Genomic DNA, 25,901 nt, shown 5'->3' on the forward strand with positions numbered 1-25,901 from the left:
GCCAAACAGTGGTCTCAGTGTCTTCTCTCTCCTCCAGCTTCTACATGGGCTGCCAGCATGAACCACGCTGCGTCTGCATTTCTGCTTCTTAGTTCCTCTGCTCTTCACTAACAGCTCCATTGCCTGCACCTGAGGGGATCTTTTAAGCCTCTCTGTCTCTCTCAGGTGTGGGTCATCTGCATTCATTAGCTGACCACTCCTGCAACATTGTACCTTTGAGCCCTCTTCTTCGTCCCAGTAATTAGGGGATTATGGGACTTGAAGTCCTTAATGACAAAGATAGGGTTTTGAGTTTGTTTTACTTTTAACCCCCAAGTTGTTCCTCATGATATTCTTTAAAAGAATATTACAAAATGTAGTTATCAGCCTTGTTTGAAATCCGGAGAGGCAATTCTTTTAAGTCGTCGTTATTCACATACTTCTTTTCACTGTAGCTTTGGGTGTTAGGGAAGTCTTTAGTTTTGCACGGCTACAGAATTTTTGAGGGGTTTTGATTTCTCCACAGGTGTAGGTGTTTTCGCCCTTATTTACACTTATATTTTGTGGAATAGCAAGATGGTTATTACAACAAGCCATACATACTTTGGCATTGTTGAGCCATCCTCTGTAGAGGAACACAAGTACTGTATATCATCCCACGGAATCCTCTCATTCCACTCGGCCGTTTCTCCTCCCAGGTGATCCTTCCGCAGAACATCACCCCAATGTAAGAATCATAGAGCATCTGCCTTTCCCAGGCCACCTGGCGGGAGACTTCAGTAAGGGAATTGATGAGGAGTCTGTAGGATTCATCAAAAAACTCCAGCTACCCAAGTAGCTGGAGCAACTCCAGAAAACATAACCTTTGGTGCTAATACACAAATATAAACAAAAACAAACTCACAGCTTATTTTGTGAAAATCACAGCTAAAACAAATAAAAAATGGATTGCCTGATTTGGAAATGCTACACTGTATACCAAAACTTAGGCCTATCCGCTTTACTGATATAAGGGTGGTAGAATTTGTGAATGAAAATGTATTAGACCAGGTTTTTCTGCATAAGTGTCCAACATGGTGAAGATGATCATTGAGGCTGCCTCTTGCTGTATGGACCTGATTTAACAGCCGTAAATATGGAAACACAAACACAGACTCTTTGGCATGCAAAAGCAGGTGATAACCAGGTAGAAAGTGGTCATACTAAATCAACGAGAGCACATGACAAACACAGGAAAGGTATTGATAGTGGGGAGCTAAAAGAAATGAGGATCATTGATTTATGAGCACAGACGGAGCACCCTCTTAAAGTCACAATTGGGGGCTCTGGTATTGGTGGGAGAAAGCTGCTAATGGCTCCTTTGCAGGAAAAGTCAATTCCAGCAGAACTCTCACGGTCTTGGATGGCAGAAGCTCTGATGGTACCAACAAAATTCTAGCAGATGACACAGGAAGTGGCAGGGACTATAGGTATAGTCTCGTGAAATACAAGAGACGGCTCACACCTATTTAAAAGGGAAGAGATAGCATTTGAAGACTATGACATATTCCGCCTGCAGACCTGGTTGTGCGGCAATCCATGTATGGGAGGGATTGTAACGACCTTAAATCCGGCAATGAAGGGCCCTAAAGGGAGACCTTCCTCAGGGATGGTGTTTGCAATGACAATTGGCATTGGTATAACTATTGTTGAACTGAGAAACCCAAATCCATACATGCAGATGATTGAACTACAGTGGGATCCTAATATATATCCCGGACAAAGAGGCACTGTGATAATCAACTTATACGGTAACCCAGCAGCTATTTCTGATGGAGTGACTGATCTAATAGATGAGGACTCTCAGACACTGGCAGAAAAAAAGAGGACAGTGCTGGCTAAAGGCAATGGAATCCAGAGACGAACACATTCTAAATGGTTGTACATAGGGCGATATTCCTAGTAAGCCAATTTGGGGTTGAGTATACCAATCAGCGACATTGGATTATATATTTGTGACAAGTCGCAGGTTGCCTCTATTAGAGGACCTCCAGGTAGTAAATGCACAAACCAGTGACCACGACCTGTTAAGGCTTCAATGGGCTGGAGGTAAAAATGAAGGGAGTTGTCTGTATACCCCAAAGTTGAAATAACACTGGGGCGGAATCGACTAAGAATGAGTAGGGACAAGATTGACATTTTTAACGTGCAATATAAAGCTTGTATAGTGACAAGGGGTGGGGTAGAAACCCAAGAGGCACTTGACTACACCCCAATATTACAGAGCTTTGTGGAAAGCATCTATGGGAGTGGGAGGCGGGCCTTCACCCATCCTCACCTCTATGAGTTAGAGGTGGCAGCCAAGAGAATACAGTTTAGACAGGATCATTAAAAATAAATTCCAACTCCTGATTTACTATCGGCTGTGAGTAGGAGGAAGCAGCAATATAAGAACTGGTTGTGCTCCCATAAAGTGGTAAATGCAGAAGCCATGCTAAAGGCAATATGTAAGAAGCGCACAGACGGGACATGGGAGCTGATAAATCGACCAGCAACACTGCATAATGCTCCCCAGACGAACTAGGTGGAAGACGAAGTATGGATAGACCAATTAAGATGTCTTTTTGCAGGCCATGCAATATCTGAGACTAGGGAGGGCCATTGCCCAGGGAAAGCATGGTCAATATCATATGAAAAAGAAGACATTATGGACATACTCAAGAAAGGTAGTTGTTCCTAAGCTGAACCCTGAAATAAAACCCAGAGCTTTGGACCAACTTTCTGTGGCACCTCTTTGAAAAGGTGTTAAAGACCAGAGAAATACCCCTGTCCTGGAGGTCAGCCATCATAGTCCTGATTTCCAAAAAGGGCAATGTGTCAGATCCAAAAAGCCTGGTGCTGCAGAGATTGATGGAGAGGACAAAGGTGGCCAAACATAGTGAGAGACCGGGCTTGTCAAGGGAATGGAAACTAGTGTAAACACATTCTTTCTCAACATACTAACAAGGAGAGTATTGGAGACAAAATCAAAAATATACTTGGCTTTTGTAGACCTACCTCAGTGTCGATCGCTCACTTCAATGGTCCAAAATGGTAAAATGGGGTTGCCCGTACGACCTACCGGGGGCCATTAAGGCCTTATACTCCGGGACCTCTTTGAGAATTAGATTGGACACTGCAAGGCACCCGTCGGGTGAGATACCAACATCTAAGCGTTTGAAACACAACTGCCTTTTGGTGCCGGAATTGTTCAAGCTGTGCGTATCAGACCTAGGAGACACAGGACAGGCTAGATATTTCTCATGCCAGATTGGAGGGAGGTTTTTGAGCTGGATGCTGTACACAGACGATCTGTTCCTTTTGGACTAAAAGCCAGCGCCAGTTTAACAAACTAACCAAGTATGTCCATAGTAATGGCTTGGAAATCAATGCTTCGAAACCAAAGTACTAACCTTGCAATCAGCCCACGTGAGGAGGGCCCATTGTATGGTGCCTGGAGGGCGATCCTTTGGAGTCTGTAGAGACGTTTAGGTGCCTGGGTATATGTGTTAATCCAAGTCGGGTGGACGTACCACATGAGAAATCCCTGAGAAAAAAAGCTAAACACCTAGCATCCCAGGGGCGCAAGCGCCACAGGAAATCTGGCCGCTTTTCCGTACTTCCGGTAGTGCCTGTTGCATCCGCCCTGCGTCCCGCTACGCGGTGACGCAGGGCGCTCTAATAAAAGCCCGCCCACGAGCACAGGAAGCAGTTCCGGGCCAACACACGCACTGTTTGCTGCGTGGTTTCTTCGCTCCTACTGGAGTTGCGACATAGCGGCCGCGCGGCCTATCATCATCACCGATCCAGTCTCCCCGCGCGCAGAACCGCGGAGGCTGGATCCGACAATGGTGATGAGGTGATTTACTCGAGACACACGCGCTCGGCGCTCGACAGGCTCCGGATGGCTCACGGCTATTGTAAATCAATTTTTGGACACCCGGTGGGGGGGACATGCACGTGAACCCACACCCACACACACACAAAAAAAAGCCTTTTTTTTTTCTCCTTCACCAGGAGAGAACATCCCCCACCTGCATCAACCTGACTCAACCTACAATGGGCGGCCTACCAAGACGTGGAGGCGCCAGGACTCTCCATCTGCCTCCGAGCAGTCAGAAGCTCCAGAAATCGTCGGAAGAGGCCCAATGCTAATCCACATTGACTTGGTCAGCATGAGTGCACGTGGTGAGTGCCGGATCTCGCAACTACTGCCCACTTGAACAATCGAAGGGATCGCCCAGGGACCTGCACCGAGGTGAGGCAAGCATACCACAGCATGGCGACCGGAACATCAACCCCCAGACCCGGCACACCGTCAAGATTGGCGGCAAACCTGTCGATGTCATCACCACAGGCTCGCCCGCAAGGGAGTTCCTCGGGATTGATCCAGCCTTTTGACCCCTTCACAGGCCCGTCATCAGTTGGCCCCAGGTGGCAACTATGGATCCAGAAATTTGAAATGGCGATGGAATGTAAGGACATAACGACTGCCAGGAAGATGAGGTCGCACCTGCGGCTACACGTTGGGGATGAGGTACTACGCATATTTAACTCTCTAACCGTTGACGATGGCCAGGACGCATACCAAAGTGCAAAAGATGCCCTGACGGCGCACTTCCTCCCCCAATTAAACCTGGACTATGAGACCTTCATATTCTGCACCACCATTCAGGCAGAAGAAAAAACGCTGGACGCCTACCACACACGGCTGAGGAAGTTAGCCATGTCCTGTGAATTCACAAACGTTGAAAAGGAAATCCGGAGGCAACTCATCAATGGCATCCAATCGGAAAAACTGAGATGGATGGTACTTGGTGAGAAAGACATCTCCCTCACACGGATTCTCGAATTGGGTCGACAAAGAGAACTGGCACATACCAGGGCTGCCAACATGGGGGCAACGCTACAAAAACTGCAGCCCGCCCTCACCACAGCCATGGTGTCCCAATGTCACCAACAGACAACTCACGAGGGACGAGGCTGGTGGCAGCTACCCTCAAAACAGGTGGCAACCACGTGTCCCGGGTCCCACAGAGTGTGGATGGTGTGGTGGACCGCGACATGGACAGCGAAACTGCCCCGCGCAAGGAACAACATGCGGGGCATGTGGTAGGAAGGACCACTATGCGAAGTTATGCCGGTCAGTGGGCACCACGGCACAGCCCACGCAGAACCCTCAAGAAAAGAGCGGGACCAAGAAGAAGGAGCAGGCCAGCGCAAGGCAAGTCGAAACGGCCAACTCTTCGACCGAGGAAGAGGGGGATGATGTCTCAGGCACGCAACATGAAGCCGGTAAGGAACAATGGAGAAAAGGGAGGAAGGTCTACCTAGTGTCTGCGTTGGATCAAGGGCAGACAACACAGAGAAAGAACCTCCGAAGGCGAAAATGCTTGGTCACCATTCAAAATCAGCAAGTATGGATGACCATCGACATGGGAGCCTCTGTTAACGTCATTCCCACAAGCATGTTCCGGACGTTACAACCACAACCGGATCTGAAGGATAGGGGGACACTGCTGTTTGCATACGGCAGCAGGAAGCCTCTACCGGTCGTCGGCCAGTTCCGCGCCACTCTCGGCCACGGCGAAAACAGACTATGGTCGAAAATCTACGTCGCAAAGGCGGGGATCGAATGCCTTTTGAGTGGGGACGCGGCTGAAGATCTGGGGTTGGGCAAGTTCATCTGCCAAGTCGATGAAGTGCAAGAAGTTGAACATTTTGAAGCACTACCCCAAACTGCAAAAGTGGATAGGGTGTCTGAAAGGGAAGACCATCAGACTCCACGTTGATGAATCGGTACAGCCGAAGGCAGTGAGACACAGGAGGACACCGTTCCACATGCGAGAACAGGTGGAGAAAGAACTCAAAGCGCTGGAAGAAGCCGGAATAATAGAGGAGGTGACTGGGCCTACACCATGGGTCTCCCCGATTGTAGTAGCAAGAAAGCCCAAACAGCCCGGCAAAGTCCGGATTTGCATAGACATGCGTCTCCCGAACACTGCCATCAAGCGGGAGCGCCACATCACACCCACACGCGACAAAATTGTGTCCGACCTTACGGGGTTGCGAGTGTTCTCCAAAGTTGATCTGAAGGCAGGATACCACCAGCTAAAGCTTCACAGAGACTCTTGCTACATTACCACATTCTCAACACATCTGGGGCTGCGGAGGTACAAACGCCTGAGTTTTGGGATATCTTCAGCGGCTGAAATCTTCTAACAAACCATTCAAGAGGTCATCCGGGACATACCTGGTGTCCTCAATGTGAGCGACGACATCCTGATTCACGCACATGACAGGGAAGAACATCTCAAGAGGCTCCAGATGCTACTGGGCAGGCTAGAAGACGCTGGATTGACCATACATAAGGAAAAGTGCGAATTTCTCAAACCTGAAATCACATTTTTTGGGTACAAATTCAGCAGCACAGGCATTTCCCCCGACCCCCAGAAGGTTGCAGACATTCAAGCGGCAAGCCCGCCGATGACACCCACTGAAGTGCGCAGTTTCCTGGGCATGGCCACCTACTGCGGTAGGTTCATCCGAAATCTGGCCACTCTCTCGGAGCCCCTACGCGAACTGACCAAACTGAACACCAAATGGGAATGGGGCAGGAGTGCCAGGATGCTTTCGAAAACATTAAGTAGTCCCTGTCCGCCGACACGAAAATGGCGTACTATGACACCGAGCTCCCGACGGAACTGTTCGTGGATGCGAGACCCGTAAGGCTAGGGGCCATCCTCATGCAGGTCACCAAAGAGGGGGAGAAGAGGCCCATCGCATACGCATCAAGAGCTCTCACGATGACAGAACAGCGGTACTCTCATATCGAGAAGGAGGCCATTGCCGTCCTATGGGGGTGTCATCATTTTCACCTATACCTCTATGGACGGAGCTTCACGGCGATCACAGATCACAAACCCCTGTTACCCATCTTCATGGGTACGTCATCACACCCACCGGCAAGGATCACTAAATGGTTGCTGCACCTCCAGCAGTACAATTTCGAACTGACCTACCAGCCGGGAAGTGGAAACCCGGCGGACTTCTTCTCAAGGCACCCTCAAGCGGCTACCTCACAAGAAGTCCAAGTGGCCGAAGAGACTGAGGAGCACATATGCCAGGTAGTGCGAGCCATGAGGCCAAAGTCTGTCAGCACCGAGGACATTGAGTCTGAGACCCACAAAGACCCATGCTGTGACCTAGTGAAGGCTGCCATCATCTCAGGCGACTGGAAGACCTTCATGACAAACACCCACAACAGGACAGTGGAAGCGAAGGTTTTTCTCTCCGGATGTTCACCGTAAGACAAGACCTGTCGATCACAGAGAGCGGACTGCTGCTCAGGGGAAATCGGATTGTCATCCCACCGAGCATACAAGATAGAATAGTGGCACTGGCCCACGAAGGACATCAAGGGATGGCAAGGACAAAAGCTCGGATCAGGCTCCGGGTGTGGTTCCCACAGATTGACGAGAAGGTTGAAAATCTGATAAGTACATGCCTACCCTGCCAGATAACCGGGGCCCCGCCTGAACCCGAACCCATTCAGTCAGCGGAACGTGGCCGGTGGGATGCCATCAGCATCGACTTCTGCACACTGCGGGAAGGCCTCTACCTCCTGGTGGCCATTGACGACCACTCCCGATATCCCGAGGTCGAAATAGTGGAATCGCCAGCCCGTGGAAGATTGACCTATACCGGTTTCTGCTGAACTACCGGGTCACCCCTCACAGCACGACGGGCGTCCCGCCAGCTGACATGTTCGGCACAGTAATAAAATCCTCGATTCCACATCACCCCAGCAGGACCCCGGACGAAGTCGATGAGGAGCGCACGGAGAGAAGGAGAACGAGTGCTAACGCACACATGAGTGTCAAGAGGAGGGCGAGACTGTCCGACCACCAGGTGGGCGACCAAGTGGTCATGCTGCGAAATCCGACAGTCAAAACTGGACACCAGATACGACGAACTCCCATGGACTGTCAGTGGCAGGCAAGGGACCATGGTGACGGTAACAAGAGGACGCCGCCGGGTGACAAGAAATGCGTCGTGGTTCAACGCAGTGCCACGCAATCTGTGGACCGATGGAGAAGGCCACCAGGAAGATGAAGCATCTCAGTCCAACGAAGAAGATCCAGGACGAGGCAGCAGCGGGTGACAGGACGTGGGAGCAGTGGAGCGAGCCGGACATGGGTGAGCCGGACAGAGAAGGTGAGCCACCCAATGGGACAGTGGGGGTCAGCCCCAGAGGAGGGCGCTATAGTTTGAGAACGGCCACGAGACCGCCCGCCAGGCTCAAAAGACTATGCATGGTAGTCGGCCCCCTGTGGACTGTGAGCAAAGAGGGTCCTTGTATGTGAACAGTTTAATATTGCTTTGATTTGAAGTCTATAGGATATTTGTGTTTAGCGTTAACCTTGTTTGAAATAAAGGAGGAATGTTGCATCCGCCCTGCGTCCCGCTACACGGTGATGCAGGGCGCTCTAATAAAAGCCCGCCCCGGAGGCAGTTCCGGGAAAACACACGCACTGTGTGCTGCGTGGTTTCTTCGCTCCTGCTGGAGCTGCGACATAGCGGCCGCGCGGCCTATCATCATCACCGATCCAGTCTCCCCGCGCACAGAGCCGCGGAGGCTGGATCCAACAGTGCCGTTTTACAAATTAAAAGTGTTGGCAGTTTCCTCCTATGGAGCGGAATCTGCATTGTGGTTTCATTTAGGCTCTCTGACCTATTTTAGAGGGAACCTTTTGGAAGACGGTTTTGGCTTTTTCCAAGTCAATCCAAATTCAAATTGTGCGGTATGAATTAGGCTTGTCCTTACGAGCCAGGTAGACTGGAAATCATTACCATTGAACCGGAAGTGCACACGGGGAAACCCTCCACCTTTTTTTCAAATTCTAAAAACTTCACTGAACATCGGTAGAAAAGCGATTTTAGTGGAGTGGGCGAGGGCATGTAAAGATCTGTTGGTTAAATTAAATGTGACAGAGTATGACCTTGTGAAGAACCCAGACAACGATAAGATTAAATTGTGGAAAGATGAAAGAATCTGAATGTATACTTGATAAAGGAGTTCTTGGCCTCGCGTGCAGGGACGGGGGAAATGGACCTTGCATGTAGCTATTGTAATGTAATAAAAGAACGTGAAACATTATAGCGCCATCTACTGTCATGTACACGATTAACGATCATGAGAACCGCACATCTTGGGAGCTGTGCCACACAAGTTAGCACTTTATCTGCAGTGGAAAGGCGGATTGTTTTGATCAGGGGAGAAAACATAGATTTGGTTTTAGCAACCATACAATGTTTAAATGCAATATTTTAAACGGAAATGTAGTGGTGTAAATGTACGTATGCTATGTTTGATATTGTATAGATGTGATGAATAATATGATGAACTCTATTGATTATTTACTTTTTAATGTTGAAATCATGTGATGCTAATGGCTAAAAGGTTGAAGCCTGTTTGCAGTCTTGCGGAGTAGGTGGAGGAAGGGCTTAAAAGAAGAGCGTGGCTTCCTGTGTGTGGTCCGCAGTGGTGAGACGTGCCACTATTGACAGATGGAATCTGTTGTCACTTTTCACCCTTCTTTCTTATCTAGTGTGGGCGGGAGAAGGAGTGGAGACCACTGCTCGTCTATTTTATAGTGCGTCACGTGCCACGTGTCTCTGCTGGAAGAGGCCATCAGGGGTGGAATGGCCTCCAGGGAGCTCTGGGGATTTCCTGGTGGGCCTCTGCAGCATGGGCCTCTTTTGTGTAATTATCCATTTTATTTTCACATGTTCTTATGAGAAAGCTGTTGGGCTTCCTCACCCGGTGTAATATGGGGATATTTGAAAATGATTTCCAGGGAGTCTTTTGGTTCCCAGTCTGTATGGAGTTAGAAAATGAGGTCCACAACGTAGATACACTGGTTTCTTTCCTGCCATTGACACTCTTGCATTGTCTGTAACAGTGAACTCAAAGGGAATGTGTGCTCACTTATTGTGGTCTGCAACAATGCAACAGCAGTATCCTACCATATTATGGCTGCAACAGCGCAGCCTACATTGGAAATTTTGTTAATTGGAAAGAAATATCAACCTGTAAACAAGCTCTGGCAATGCCAACAGTTTGGGCTTTTGTGTAGGTATGGGAAAGGAACATGTCAGCCTGGCAAATGCCTAATACTTATACACAAGCCAAAACTGTTAGCTTTGCCAACACTTATCTTTAACAGAACTATGGTCTAGGACACGCAGAGTGCTTATAAATGGAGTGGCTGAAGGCAGACTTGGTAAGACATTTTCATTACACGAGTAGCCATTTTACAACTCCAATGAAGTCCTTAACTTCTCAGAAGACGGCTTTCAAAATGCACTGGCAGACACTTCTAGTGCAATGTTTGATGGTCAGACTCCCAATGGCCTATAGGGCAATGCCTGAACCAAAAACACAAAATGCTAGTGTGGACCAGTTTTTTGGGTCAAAGTGGGCCACTTTTTTGGCCCATGTGGGCAATTTCGATAAGTTACTTTACCAGCTGCTAGTAGTTTTCACTAGTGTTACTTAATAAATATTCTTTCATTCTTTATCAAAAACTCTCCCACTTTGGTACTACTCAAACTGTCTGTCACAAAAGGAATGAATTGCAATTTGCTAATTTGGCCACTGTTTCATTGGTGCCAGACAAAATGTAATGAGCCAGTCCGACTCTGTTGATGGTAAGGCTTGATTCAAGCTAGCTCAAAGAGTTCTCATGAGGAGGTGTTTTGGGTGGGAAGAGATGGAACTGCGTGTTGGGGATGGGAAGGAACTGCATCGGAATGGCCATAGAGATTAGCATGCCCATGTGCAGTCAATGGGTGGGCAAATAATTGCCATTTCTCCCTGTCTGTACTGTAATGCAATAGTTTCTGCTTTGTAAGTGACTTCAATCCAGCACTCGAACTAAGTCAATGCCTAGTATGGGATGCCCAATGGAAGCCCTTATTTATATATTTTTATGTCAAAGTTCTTTAAATCTGATGAACCCTTATATAATGCCCCTCTCTTTGAATCCCCCTGACCTCACTAAGCCAAGAAGTAGGTTTGTTTTGCAAATTAAAAGGTTTATTTTAAGAATTGAACAATATATATATCACACTTTTATTAATAAAATAATATCTGAATATCAAACTTATAAATAGGAACAGTGATCAGCAATGGTAATATTACAATATCAACAATCTCTTTAATCAGTTAGGAGTAGGAATAGGAAGGATAAGGTAGCAGAGAATTCTTTATATGGTTCAAGGAAATGCAATGGTAGGAAAGAATGCAACACAGAAATAAACTTGATATGGTTTCAATCAAAAGATAATGTGATCACCTTTTCCACTGTGACTACTCACTCCCCCCCTAGGCAATATGAAGAGATGGAAATGAGGGCACACAGGTTTCAGGAATACAATCAATAATGCAGTTCAATCCCAGTTCCCCCAGCAAGCTTAGGGAAAACAGGTATGATTTTAAAACAGGTCAATATGCTTAGGAATGTGATTGCAATGAATGTGAAAATATGCTAAAAATGATTTTAATTCACTAAAGGAGATTCAGGATAAGTGAGAGTTACTTTGGATAGGTTCAGGTCCACACTAGCAATGATTATGAATGATTATCAGATTGAAAACGAATTTCAGCAGTGGAAAACAAGAAACAGCTATTTTGACATGTGGTGAAATTGAGCTAAACTGCAATTCGCGGCAATTTTTCCCCGTGCGTGAAACGCAATTATTATAATGAGTTGGAAAGCTTAGGATCTTAGCTTCAAAATGACAGTTAAATTCTGGTTCTAGGACATGCGGTTCAAAAGATAGAGGTTTTTGTGAAGGTAGATTTTTCAGAAACAGAGTCAAGATTTCAAGAATGACAGATGCGCTTTACAGATTTACCACCAAGGATAGGCTTATACTAAGGAGCTATGAAGAAGCAAGACACTCAACGGGCAGCCACCAGAACAGCGGCGCCTCCGCTCTGATCCCTGTCCATCAAAACACTTGTCCCTCTTCAGAAAATATCAGCGCAAAGATGATTATTGCTACAATTATCAAGAATTATGTGGAGGGGAGAAGAATTAAGGATAGACAAGAGGTTCTATAATGCAGTTCTGGACAGGTTAAAATGGATGGAATAGGATTACTTTAAACCAAGAGATGACTATGGACAGTTCTAGACTAGATACTCACTCCTATGGCTTTGGAATGGAATGGGCTCCGTCAAAGATCTGGTCAATAGTTTGGCTGGGATTCTCTCTCGCCACCGGACAGGTGTCAGGCACTCTGGTCTCAGGCCTGCACTGCGGTCTGCGCGGCCTCTTGGACTGGATCTGACGGTTTCTGGATACAGCTAGTTTTCTGGGTCTGGATCTTGGTTCTAGCACAGGGTTCTTAGCTAGAAGCTGAACAGCTCAGCCCGGCTGTTGAATGTGAGCCCCTTGGAAGCTTTAGGGGTTAGAATCAGGTAGCTAGATTCTGCAGGCCTGCTGAAAAAGGTTCAGCTTGTGGGTTTAGGCCTCTCTGCTTCCAGGTTTTAGAGTTTGGTTCTAGAGCTTGGTTCTGGAGTCTGGTTTCTGGATCTATGTCTCGAGTCTTCCTGCAGGGTGCTTCGCCAAGAAATCAATTGAAAAGTGGAAAGTGTGTCTTGCCTGTCCTAAGCAGTCACTATTTATGTATTTCGAAAGTGGGTGGGGAGGCTGATTCTACAATGCCCAACCCTCTAAGGATCTGATAGGTTAGAGGATTCCCTGTCCCCTGATTGGAGAAAGGAGCAGCGTGTCATCCTGTGTCATCTTTATGGCTTGGGGAAAAACACTCCCCTTGGTCTCTGTACAGCATATCTTATTTTTCATAAAATACATATTTACAATATACACAACTTGTTAATATTACATAAATCACATGACAGATTAACTAAGGTACATTTCTGTTCAACTCTCATCTTCCTAAGAGCTTGGGTTCAGAAATGACCACTTTTTGCGCTTTTGGTGGGTTTCTCAATATTATTTCTGCACCAATTTTTAGATATGCATAAACACCCCGTCTGAGCACAATTCTGTAGTTTTTCAGGTTCCTGGCATAAACATAGTAGCTACAATATGAATAATTCCAGGGTTTGGGCTCAGAACATCACACGGAGTCCAGCTTAGTCTTAAACTGTGAGCACATTTTTCATTTTAACAATCTCAAAGTGTCACATTTTGGTCAGTTCGGTACAATTTTTTATAAGCATGTTTCTAAAACATATATTTAACCCAGTGTTAAATCTACATTTCAGTCTGGTCCGCCCCCAGCGCTGTGCTGACTCAGAGGTCAAATGTCTCTCCTTCCTGGCAGCAGTTTGTTTTCAGTCATACCCGAATTAGCATTTTCTATTCAGCCCAAGGATTCCTTTGTCTGCACTGAGAGCAACAGGCCAGGGTGCCACTCCCAGTTCCTTTTGATACCAGCCTGTCAATCTCTTAGCCAAGGGCAGGGGGAAGTCCCCTTTGTCCAGGGAGAAGGTGTGGAATTCGTTTGAACACAGTGTGGGAAACCTTTAACTCTTAACCCAATGTCTAAAAAATTGTCTTTTCTTATAATATAACCCACATTTTTAACACATACATTAAATAATTTCTTGCTTCAAGCCTTTTCAGAATATAGTTTTAAATTGTATCCACCTCTTAGCAAGTCTGTCTTTGGCATAGTTTGGGTTCCATGTCCAACTTTACTCAAAATGGTTTTAAAACGCCGGCTTCTGGTAGAGGTGAGTAACGGTATTACACCCATTTTTGACAGGTTTCTTCCAGCAAGTAATCCTCAAAAGTGGACTTTGTTCAGATATAGATACACTTCTGTGGACCTTATATTTATGTAGATTCTTGCGGGAGAATGGTGTTGACCAACCAACAAGGAGGTTGGATCTTTTTGGGTGGTTTGTGAGCCATCATCTTTGCAACTTTGACACCAAATAAAAACGGATTTTTAAAGCAGCTCTGTGTTTCTTTTAGCAATCAGCATTACTTTTTCAAGTGATTTCAGGCTACTTTGTGGGTAGCCCAATGGTGGGTTTTGGCAGTGATCTCCTGTGCTCACTGACATAGGCATAAGTAGATGCTGGCCTATTTTTCAGGTTTTCACTGCACACTTTCTGGTGATTTCTGGCAAGCAGCATGCTTTCCGGCGGCCATTATAATGTTTCTGCTGCCTGCAATGCACAGTGATGTTGCAGGGCTTGGATTAGTGAGTTAAGACATCCCACAGCTTGTAGTTGTCACAAGAAACACCTAATAGCCCAAATGAAAAACTGCCCTGGGCCAGGACAGGGAAGAGGGGCATCATCATGACCCTTTTCATCCACTTTTACCGCGTATCTTTCATGCAACTGGAACAGGCAACATCCTGCTCCAACCTCTTGGATGGTCTTGTTTGGGGTCAGAAAAAGCACAAACGGAGGACATTAAGGGAAACAGTGGTATCTCCAGGAATCAAATTTAGGGAAGGGGCACAGAGGGGGCTGCAGACAAAAGGAAGGGGGCTGCCTATAAAAGGGCAATGTGTATGCTTTTCCCAAATTTACACAGGCAAAGTAGTCGAAAGTGGCCGCAAAGGGGCCAAAGTAGCCGGGGGAGGTAAAAATAGTGCATTTATACAGCAAGCAATTCGGTTGTGAATGTGTAGGTGTCCCGTCAAAGTTTTGAAAAAATACTTTCGAAATACAATAATTTCGAAACAAAAGCACTGAAAAAACATTTTTCGAATTCATTTTTTTAATGCAAGTTTGTTTTTGGGTTTCGTATAGCATAAATAGTGTTTTTTCTCCAAAAAATGGGGTTTGGGTGGGGATCCCCCAAACCCCCCCACCCCCAAATAAAACGTGAATTCAAATGTATTTGTTGTTGTTGCTTTTGAGTCGAAACTGTTGTATTTCGACACTATGGCTGTCGAAACTTTGACTATAAACCATATGTGTATATATCTTGATGTTAACGATATTGTCTCATCCTATATCGATATTGAAAATAAATATCAGTATATCTCCAAAACTTAATATATCACCCAGCACACACACAGCACTAGTTAAGTTCACTCCTGGTTTCGGCCCCTCATGGACAATTTGTTCTGATGTTGCCAGTGGTCATTGGCTGATAATGGACACCACCATTTTATGCACTTCGAAATGATATAGTGTCCATATTGTGTCCCGATCGCATCTGCGGTAGGGGGCCTTTCACAAGTGTGCTATTAATACCCCACGGTTCGCAATGCCTTTTGGTGCATCTCGCATCTGGCTGTGGGTGCTTTTCTGGAAGGTCTGTGCAGATCGCAATTGATGTTGTGGGTTCCTTTGTCAGAAGTGTCTTTGTGTGGACATTTTATAGTGCAAATGTAGCAAGAGCACAGAGAATATACAGACGGGCATGTGAACTAGAGAAACGCAGTGTGTGTTAGTGTGCGTGCTATAACAGCGGTCAACCAGTGACATGATATGATCCTTTAAAGCAGTGTCTTCGGCAGAGATGTAAGCCACTCTGATGTCTCAAGGGAAGTATGTCCCTTTCCGGCCAGAAGAAAGAAACAGATTAAGCAAGAAACCCTGCAAACATGCAAGTGCTGGCTGTGAAAAGGAGGACAGCAGATTAGATCACAAGCCCCCTGCATTCCTCAGATAAGCTGGAGGCTCATGTGAGAAACCCTTGTCAGGGCCGAGCTACCCACCAAGACCCCAATTTGAATTTCAACAATCGGCGTTTGGGACGGCTTAATTATTCAATTTGGGTCTTTTTTCACTGTGCCCTCACTCCCTCAGGCAGGGTAGGGGGCAGGGCTTGTCTTTTCAACTAGCTGCACATGCGTGTGCACGCATGCAGTAGCAATGGCAAGCCCTGGACCATGACTGCTGACCATCACCCCTGTGCCGCTGTTGTGTGCACCTTTTATGTACGTTCTTCACTGCATTTCCCGTGTCCGTAGCTAGCCCCGGCTGCAGCATTGCGGCCCTGTGTGAGTGCTGTGTGGGTTGACCACAGGCAGCACTGCAGAGAGAGTAGCCCAGGTAGAGGCAGGGGAGTATCCAGCATTGCAAGAGTGGGGAGGGGGAAGCCACAAAAAAGGTCCTGCTACTTTTCCCCCCAAATGCGGTGCGCACAATTCCATACAATCTCATTCTTGCCCCCAAATCGCCCACCCCTGCCCCAATCTACTTTTTTGGTAACATTAGTGGCAGGTGGCATTTTAACACAACAGAAATAAAACTCTAGAATCATTACAGATGGAGGAAACTCTTCTATTAGAGTTCTGTCTAGGCGCTCTAGGCACAAAATGCATGCAAACCTCTCAATTTGCATATGGATTGCACCAACAGAAATGACTTCACAGAAATGGACATTGCAAGGAGCATCATCAGTCTTTGATGCTTGGAGGCACCATGGAAGTGACTTTAGAATAAGTTGCCATAAGTAAGCCAAGTGGCAAACACCTTTGTGGTGCAAAATACCTAAATTGCACTATTATTGTATATGGAGCAACGCTATAGTTAGCAGTGCCTAATGGCTCACATTGAAATGCTCTGTTGACACAGAGCAACGTAAGAGCCCCTCTGCTGCCCGAAGCTCCTTGGGACATTGTCCTGGCAGCGGGACACCTCTCCTCTGCCGTTCTAAAAGGGTAAGGTGTCCCGCTGCCAGGAAAATCAGCGTGTTGAGCAGGGATTGATCAGCACACATTGTCCTGCCAGCGGGACACCTTTCCCGTTGGGCACCCTCATTGAGGTGGCTAACGGGAGAGGTGTTCCACTGACAAATATCCCAGTCTTGCCCCCCCTCGTTATGCCACTGTAAGGGGGAGAGCCAAGGGTGGTGCAGGATTTCAGAGGAGGGGCATGGGCTCCCACTGGCCCCACCCTAGCGACGCCACTGAGGGGGTCTCGCTCATTAGTCTTCCCCATCCACTGCTTTAAGTGGGCCGGTGCTAGCCGGGGCTGAGCCCCGGAAGTCTCCAGAAAGGTCTCCCGAGCCCCTGCCAGGCCCACCTCCGACTAGCCCAAGCCACGCTGACACCTGAGGCAGCCTGTGTAGCGGCTGCACGGTTACATAAGTTGCCAGCAGGTGTTAGCATTTCGGATTAGAAAAAAAAGAAAATGCATTGCTTTTTCATTTTTCTAAACTGAAGTGCTGACACCTGCAAGTAGCAGGTGTAACCGTGAAGTGCAGGCTGCCTGATGGCTCTATACTCTGCAACAGGAGGACTGGACTGCCGAGCCCTCCTTTCGTTTCTGCCACTGGGCTTCTCATTCAAGGAGCACGTGAATGAAAAGGCTGCCTGCTAGGTGTGAGCTGGGGCACACTGGTGTCACACCTTTGGTGAGTCTAGCCCCTTGTTTTGTTTTACAGGAGGCGCTGGGTGCATCAATGGTAATCATGCCAGTTTGCCCCAGCTGTACTTCTTTTAGCAGCCCCCACACCTTAGGTGAGGGGGGGGTTCTCAATAGAGGGTGTGGCGTAAGTACAACTGTGCTTAGGCCTCATCACTTAACAAGAGCACCCTCTTTTCTAAAGGCCCTAGATACTCTCAAAGGATTTTTTAGGAGAAGTGCAGGTGTGCCACGAACAGGGCTGGTGGCAGCTTATCTTTTCATATATTTTTATCCCTTTCCTGCCGTGCAAACCGCGTTTACCGCGTTTGGCACAAAGAGGTGGCCTGGCTCCAAAATGGTCATGCCACGAGGTTCTTTGTCCTTTCCTTTGGCCATCTTGCCCTTTCACCTTCCCCAGGTTGAGCCGACCCGGGTCAGTCCTTATTTGGGCATGCATACTCCCGCAAAACGCCAAGCTTTTGCTGGCTTCTACATGCCTTGTGTGTGTGCTTCCATGATGTAGGCTGGACTGTCTGGTACCAATACACATCCTGAGTTCCAGAGAGTCTGGTGTGCTGTGAATGCCTGGGACCACCGCGGTCCATGATTGGTCCACGTATGCTATGCCTGTATGTGAGCAGATCTCTCATTGGTTCCTCTTCGTTTTGGCACGAAGGAGATTTTGGATAAGAGAAGGCTCCAAACACCCATACCATGCCGATCTCTGGATATCTCACTGACGAAGGATAGGATCCAAGTATCCTAAAACTAAGAAGCCAAGTCGAGGAACTGCTGGAAGGTTTGGCACCCTGAGCCAGCTGTCATCCCACTGGACCCCTCTGCATCTGGTTGTCCTAGAAGGTCTGCGAAGACGCTTTGCTGCGTTGGAATAGTGGGACCAACGGTTCTTGGCACCTTCATCAAACTCTGCAAGTAAGCCTTCGCGGATGTGTCCCTGGGCCAAACAGTGGGCTGACCAACTTGCGCAGGACCTTTGCTCTGATAACGCCGTCGTTTTGAGGAGGCCCTAGGAACTTGGTATATCGCAAGCTCTTTGTTCACGGCACTCTCACACTGAATTTCGTACACTTGGCATTCCCAGGTCTGGAGTAGAGAGAGTGCCCAAACCAGAGTATATGCGGTTGCCATGTTGCCCAGCCGTGGTGATGAACTTTGCAAGTTCATTGCAGCTTTGCCCCTCTGTGCCCTGAAGCCTGCTACAGCAGAACTGGTCTGATCCATCCACCAGGAGTGGAGAAATCACCCCTGGGAAAAAACGCTGTAATCTCTTCACTGAAAGCCACAGAGCTGCGAGATTGCTGCATTTGAACCTGCAACCGAAGTGGACTCAAATGCCGAAGTATGGTCCTGATTGTGCCGGGGGGGTCGGTGAGTAATTGCAACGCTTACCGATGGCCCTTAGTGCACCCATCCATTTTTATGTACGAGTGGCCCCCGAGGGCCTCTCTCCTTTCCACTGCTAGTGTGAACTAGCTAACTATTCCCAACTCTTGGAACCTGCTCTGCCTTCAAGGAGAGACCCTCCATGAATAGGGGGAACCTATTCTGCATCACCTCACCCACTTTCCTGAGCTGCTGCAGCCCCTGCAAAAGACCCTGTTTCACCATCTGCGCTACCGCCAGCATTACAAGTACATTTGAGCACTAGGCTCCTCTCATTTTAGCGATTGGACTGCCTTTCAGTTAGGATTGTGTTTGATGCAGAACTGCCTAAAAACTATTTGCACTACCTGCTTCCTTCCCTTTTTAGGTTGTGGACCCATTTCGTGCATTAACCCTTTAGGCACCTTTTGGTCTTGTATGTATGTATTTTAGAAGGATTGTGTTGGTTTAGAAGTGTTACTGTGATTATTACTGTGTGTTGAACCTCAAAGGACTTGAAATAAATGTATTTGTATTTTTAATATATATACACCTGCCTGGGAGTGATTTGTAAGTGTCTTTTACTGTGTGTGCTCATTGAGGTCTGTCGGTCATCCTTGCCCCTCCTGAGACCTAGTCTTGACCGCCGCCAATGCTACCTTGATTGGTCTGGCTTGTCCAGAAGTTTACCCTGTTCCAAGAAACTAGACTGGCCTTCTGAACCTCTGCCCACCAGGCCAGGGTTCAGAAATCCATCTCAACAAATTGGTGTACGGCGGTGGGATAGGACTCAAGGTATCCAGTGTTGCACACTACTGAAGGCATTTCAGATTACCCCTAATCAGGACACATAGTGACCTTGTGCTGATAACTGTGAAGGCCATAGACCTATATAATATAATTTATAACCTTAAATGCTTCTAAGTTAGAAACATTGAGAAAGATGTGTGCTGAGAGAGGCTTACTTGCTCAAGGTCCAAAATTGGAAATGATCCAGAAAATGATGGAATGGCAAGAGATGCAACTCGGTGCCATAACCTCTGATGAGAGTGCAGAAGGAGGTGGAGCTGCTTCCACTGGCAGAACTGACAGATCTGCCGCTGCCCTCATTCATGGAGGACATGGATGATGTAATGTCCAATGTTTCCTCTGCAAGCTCTGATGCTGACATCATGCTGGAATTCAAGAAGCAAGAGCTGTTGTTTAGTCAAAAGGTGCTTGAATTTCACATGGCTAAGCTGAAAGTGGAGCAGGCAGAAAAACAGAAGGACAGGAATTACTAGTTGGAACTGGCCAAGATTTCAAGTTTCAAATGGATCCAAGAGATCTGGATATGGGTCTGGGTCATCCTCATCAAATATTTCCTAAAGATCTGCTCGGTGTCGATGATGAGAAGAATAACATTATGGACTGGTTGAATGCATTTGAGTATGCATGTGAAGCTCAAGAGGTTGTAAATGCTGATAAGATTGCATGGTTGCTCAGCAGACTACCCCATTCTGGCTGCAGTGCTATTATGGAAATGTCAAAAGCTGAAAGAGTAGACTTTACAATGTTGAAGCAAACTCTCATCTTGAAGTTCGGGAAGACTCCTGCCAAATACTTGAAGAGGTTTAGAGAGTACAAAAAGAAAGAAGGAAGTCACTATTTAGTGTGGGTTCAAATGGTGGTCCTTACTTGGCTGTGTTCGCAGTTGGAACAGTGCTAAGGGCAAGCAATACACCCAGTTTTTGAGGGTGTTACACAATTTTGACAGTTTGCTTTTGAGCAGGCCATTGATTTTTTTCTATGATTCCGTTCACCTGCGGTGATAAATCGAACATAATTTGTGCTTTACACCCAACAATGTAGTTACCTCCTTGAAAAGATAATTTACAAAATGCGTGCCATTATCTGACCTTATGACGTCACATATGCCCCACATTGAGAAAACCTCCCATACAAATAATTTGGCAGCGCACTTCGCATCTGGATGAGGACATGGTCCAGCTTCCACCCATCTTGAGAATGGACAATCTATTACAATCAGATATCTTGCTCCATTGCACCTCTCCCCAATATCCGCGTAGTCGATGTGGAGCTCTCTAAACGGACCCACAGGACGCGGTACTGTTCCTCGCAGTGTTCTAAGAGTCATCCCTGAACTATGTTTGGCATGTTGTGCATTCCACTGTGAACTTTGACAAATGTTCCTGCAAATTTGGAACAAAGCAGTGGTCCTGTATTTCAGCTGCAATGTGCTGTTTAATCACATGCGTTGCGAAGTGCAGTTGTTGAAATGCCATTTCTAACAATTCCACCGGTATTACTACCTTCCCTGTAAGATCCTGTTGCCATATCAAATCTGTTGGTGACTGTTTACATCCTCTTTTTCCCCACAATTCTTGTTCCTCCACAGGTGCACTTTTTTGGAGCTCAATTATTTGGGCAATTGGTGTATGGCTGTATCCATCCTCTGCTGTATCTGTACAGGACATTTTTACAATGCACTCTAATGCTTGCGGGATAAATACATTTGCTGCGTCTTTTGCGGCAGCATCCGCTGCCACGTTCCCCAATGAGATCGCGTCTGTGTTATTGGTATGTGCTTGACACTTCACCAACGCTACCACTCTACCACTGGTGGTTCTGCTAGTGCTACTATTAGCTAATTTTACAGGGCTGCATGCTGTAGTGGTGAACCATCTGCCCTTCTAAACCCTCTTTGCCGCCAACGTGACAATCCTGAGTGTACTGTTGTTGATGCATATGCTGAGTCAAAGTGTATTGTCACAGCACACCCTTTGGCTGTATGTAGTGCTTCTATTAGCGCTATTAATTCTGCTGCCTGCGCTGAATAATGTGAGGGAAGACGTTTTTGTACAATCACTTCATACTCTTCTTCTTCCATTCTTACCACTGCCACCCCAACATGTTTTTTACCTGTCTCACTGTCTATTGATGCTAACCCATCCACAAATTATATTTCCCCCTCCTCCAGTACGTTTTCACTTGCTTTTGGGATGTTATCTTCTCCTTCATATGTAGCACAATCATGTTCCCGTATGTCTTCTACTGTGCATAGTTCAGTAATGAATATGGCTGAATTCACTGTTTTGCACCTTACTACGTGAACGTTTGGGCTTGAAATTATTATTTCATATGCTTTTGCCCTTTGTGTGGTGAGAGTGCTTTTGGACCTTTCTAAAATGGCAAACAGTGAGTGTTCTGTGTATAGTGTCACTGAACAGCCCATCGCGATTTTCCTATGGTGAAGGCCGCTGCGGCGAGAGCTTGTTCGCACGTGAAGTGTCCTTGCATTAGTGAGTACCTCTGTAGTAGGCCAATGGCTTGTGGCCTAATGATGTCTTTTGTGTTAAAACTGCTGTCATTAAAAGGCCATTGCAGTGTGAAAACAGGTAGAACTCTCGATCATAGTCAGGGTTCGCTAAAACTGGTGCATGCGCAATGAGATCCTTTAACTTGAAATACTGTGTCATCATCTCTTGTGTCCATTTTAATAGAACGTTGTCTTTATGTGCTTCTTTTAAAGCCTGTTGTAGTGGGCATATGTATGCTGCATAGTCAAATATCCATGCGCAACAGTAATTACAAACGCCAAGGAATTTTTGCATGTCTTTTACTGTTTTTGGCATCATTAGCGTATTGCTGCTGCTCTATCTGGTATTATTCTTTTGCCATCTTTTGAAATAAGTTGTCCTAAGTAGAGTACCTCTGCTGGGCAATATTGCAACTTACCTTTGTCCACCTTGTATCCTTTTGTGGCTAATAAATTTAGCAATGATATTGAATCAGCCCTGCACTGTTCTTCGCTCTTGCTGCAATTGAGCAAGTCATCTACGTACTGAATTATCATGCTCTCTACATTTATGTTACCAAGATCTTCATGTAATATTTTGTTAAAGATACTGGGGCTCTCACAGTACCCTTCTGGCAGCCTACAATGCTCGTAGCTGTTACCCCCCTATGTGAATGCTGTGAGGTACTGGCAACTCGGGTCAAGTGGTATTGAGAAGAAGGCATTTTTCAAGTCCACTACTATAAAGCAAGTAGCATCTTTAGGTATGCTACATAAAATTGATGCAGGATTAGGAATTATTGGAAATTCTTTCTGTATGATGTCATTAAGTGGGCGTAGGTCCTGGATCATCCTCCAAGCCCTGCCCCTTGCTTGTTTGATTGGGAAGATTGCAATGTTACATGGTGATGTGGATGGCACTAGTATCCCTTGTTGTAATAATGCATTTATTGTTTCTCATATCCCTTCCTCTGCTTCTCTTGATAATGGGTACTGTTTTACTCTCAGCGGTATTGCAACTGGCTTCAATTTTATTTTTATGTGCGTGACCTCCTGTAACAGTTACACGTCATGGGGGCCTGTGGTCCATAATTGTGGCAGTACCTTTTCCATATCGTCCTCAAATATAGTGGGTGGCACATTAACACTAGCCATGAGAGGGTTGTGTATTTCTCTGTGTTGGATCATGTCACATGGTACACTTATTTCCATTATTATTTCCCAATCCGTTTCGTTGTCAGTAAACAATTCTTCATCAGCTAAATCACATAGTCATATTTGGGTCTATGCTGAGCACTGTTCTCCACTCGCAACCATGTGTGTCCAGTCCTATCACTGCAAAACGTTTGCTTGATAATTGTGCTCCTTCCAAATCAATGGACAAAATTGTACCCGGTATTGTCGAAATAGAAAGTATATTGTGCCTCCTATTGTAATAAATATATTTAATATTGGCCTACGCCAAGCTGCTCGAAAGTCGCTTGCGAAAGAAATCTGTGTTGCAAGGTCCTGACCTTAAATCCATGTAGGCAGCCATTTTAGGTCAAACCGCGATTTTAGGACTCGTTGTGTAAAAGTCACCCTGTGAGCTAAAATGGTGGACAATGTCATTGCAAAATACAACATGGCCGTCTTGACCTCTGTACATAGCTAATGTGTAATTTGCCTGCAGGCCACTTGTTGAGGTCATGAACTGAGACCTCGTCCTTCGTTGACCTATGTGTAAAGGGATTACTCGTGTAATGAAAACTAATCCACGAGCATATGTCGAGACAATATATTTGAATACTGAACAAAGAACATCTGTGTTATTACATTGTATTAATGTTTAAGAAGGCCTGCATGGAAAACTTTAGAATACACAGCTGTTGCATACGCTTGTTGTTACATGTATTAAAAGCAAACCAGTTATATTCGGTTATTTGAGACTTGGCACAAACCCTATATCGGTGATATATTAAAAGGAATATTAACCCGAAGTGGGGCTGGGCATCGCACCCACAAAAAGTATAAAAAGCGAATGCATTCTAATGTACAGCGTCTCTCACTGAACACACTGAACCATGTTTGTTGTGTTGTACTGAGGGCCGATAGCTATCTGACTTTGCACTGTTTTTGTAATTGAATTCAGTATAGAATAAAGTACTTTGTATGTTCCTTTGTAACCCGTGTTCGGTGTATTTCCTTTTGGGGTAGCCTCGATATTCTTTTTCTGTTTTCACAGTTGGCGCCCAAATAGGGACCGTCAAGATTGACGCCGGATTGTTGAAGGTTGACGCACGCTATCGGACTGGGATCGGATGGTGTGACAAAAAGGGTCCACTTATCGAGGCGGGCAGATTTGCTGAAATCACCATACACGAGGTAAGATTAGTTAGGTAAGATTCTTAGAAGAATTGGTCAGGTGAGTCGTGACCCGATTCTTAATTCAACCCTGACAATTTGAATTTTGGCGCATTGTATCTGCAGACACAATTATTGACCAGGTAACACCAAGAATTTGAGATATGCCTGGGAAATTGTCTACCTGCTTTAGGGCATTATTCCACAGTGATAGACAATCGTTGGAATTTAGCCGTCCCGTACCACAGCAGGGGTCGCCGGCATGTACTATGTACTGTAAGTACGGCATTGGAAGTATAGTATTTAATGATATTTGGCACACACAAACCAGACATGCCTCCGAACTTCATTGGCCAATCAATGGTAGTTTTGAGATCCCTCGCATTGAATATTTGGAGTCAGTCTTGTTAAAGAAAAAGGCTAGACCTGCAGCATTTGATGTTTTGCAGAATTGGAAAAAAGAAGCATTACAACAGCTTAAGAATAGAGAGAAACATGCGCGCCGTCATAAAACGAATGCCGAAAAAGCGTTGTTATATGATCAGGATAAACAGTGTGAGTTGGTTAAAAATATGGATAGGGCTTTCTCACTTGGTATTCAGAAAATCTATCCTTCTAAAGACCTTCATGTTTCTGATGAGTTTATTGACAAAATATTAAATGAACGAAGGCCTGGTGCCTCTGCACCACCTCCGTATGTTCCTCTTCCCGATGCTGTACCTCTTCCTGCTGTTATTCATGTTCTTCCTGCTCAACCTGTTGCTCCTATTCCTCCAGTATTTGTCCCCCCACCTGCTCCTCTGCCTCTTTTTATCGCATCAGTTTTAGTACTTCCATCGAATTTGCCTGCTCCCTCTCTTCCAAGTGGTCCTGAGCCGCTTGTAATCGATTGAGGTGCAGGGTCATAGGTTGTCACTCGCAGTACTGTACCGCCGGAGAAGAAACGTGAGTTAATTGCATGGGCTAAGCATTGTATGGAGAAGGATGATCAAGCTAGTGTTTTTGCCACACTTTATAATACGGATAATTTTCCTGGGAAAAATGTTTTTATTGAAGGTTTAGGGATTCAGTTATGTATAATGTTGGGAAGATTAAATAATGCGGATGTTCCGCAAGGGTTATGTTATGTTATGATATTTTGCATTTATATAGCGCCTTATATACCATTGGTATGGTCTGAAGGTGCTAGTAGGTTGAACGCCCTTGGGAACCGAAGTTCGAGTCAGTAGAGAAAGTCCAAAGGTGCGTGTGTGCACCAGGTATGTGTACAGCAGGTGCGGAATTCGTGTGGTAGCTGCTTCTTAGCGGTAGGTGTGGTGGTTGAGAGATCAGGAGTATGTGTTCGCTCTGACAGGATTTATCCAGACCGAGTGTGGCTGCGTTAGGCCTGAGGAGAACGCCTGGCTGGGGGGTGTGGAGCCAGCAGTGTTTACTTAGAGCAGTGGTCTTCAAACTTTTTTGGCCAGGGCCCCCCTGAGCAAAATATGGGCAGGTCGGGACCCCCCAGAAATGCCAAAT

Source organism: Ambystoma mexicanum, chromosome 1p, assembly GCF_040938575.1.
Source record: "Ambystoma mexicanum isolate Mex_15411 chromosome 1p, UKY_AmexF1_1, whole genome shotgun sequence".
Classification (NCBI taxonomy): Eukaryota; Metazoa; Chordata; class Amphibia; order Caudata; family Ambystomatidae; genus Ambystoma; species Ambystoma mexicanum.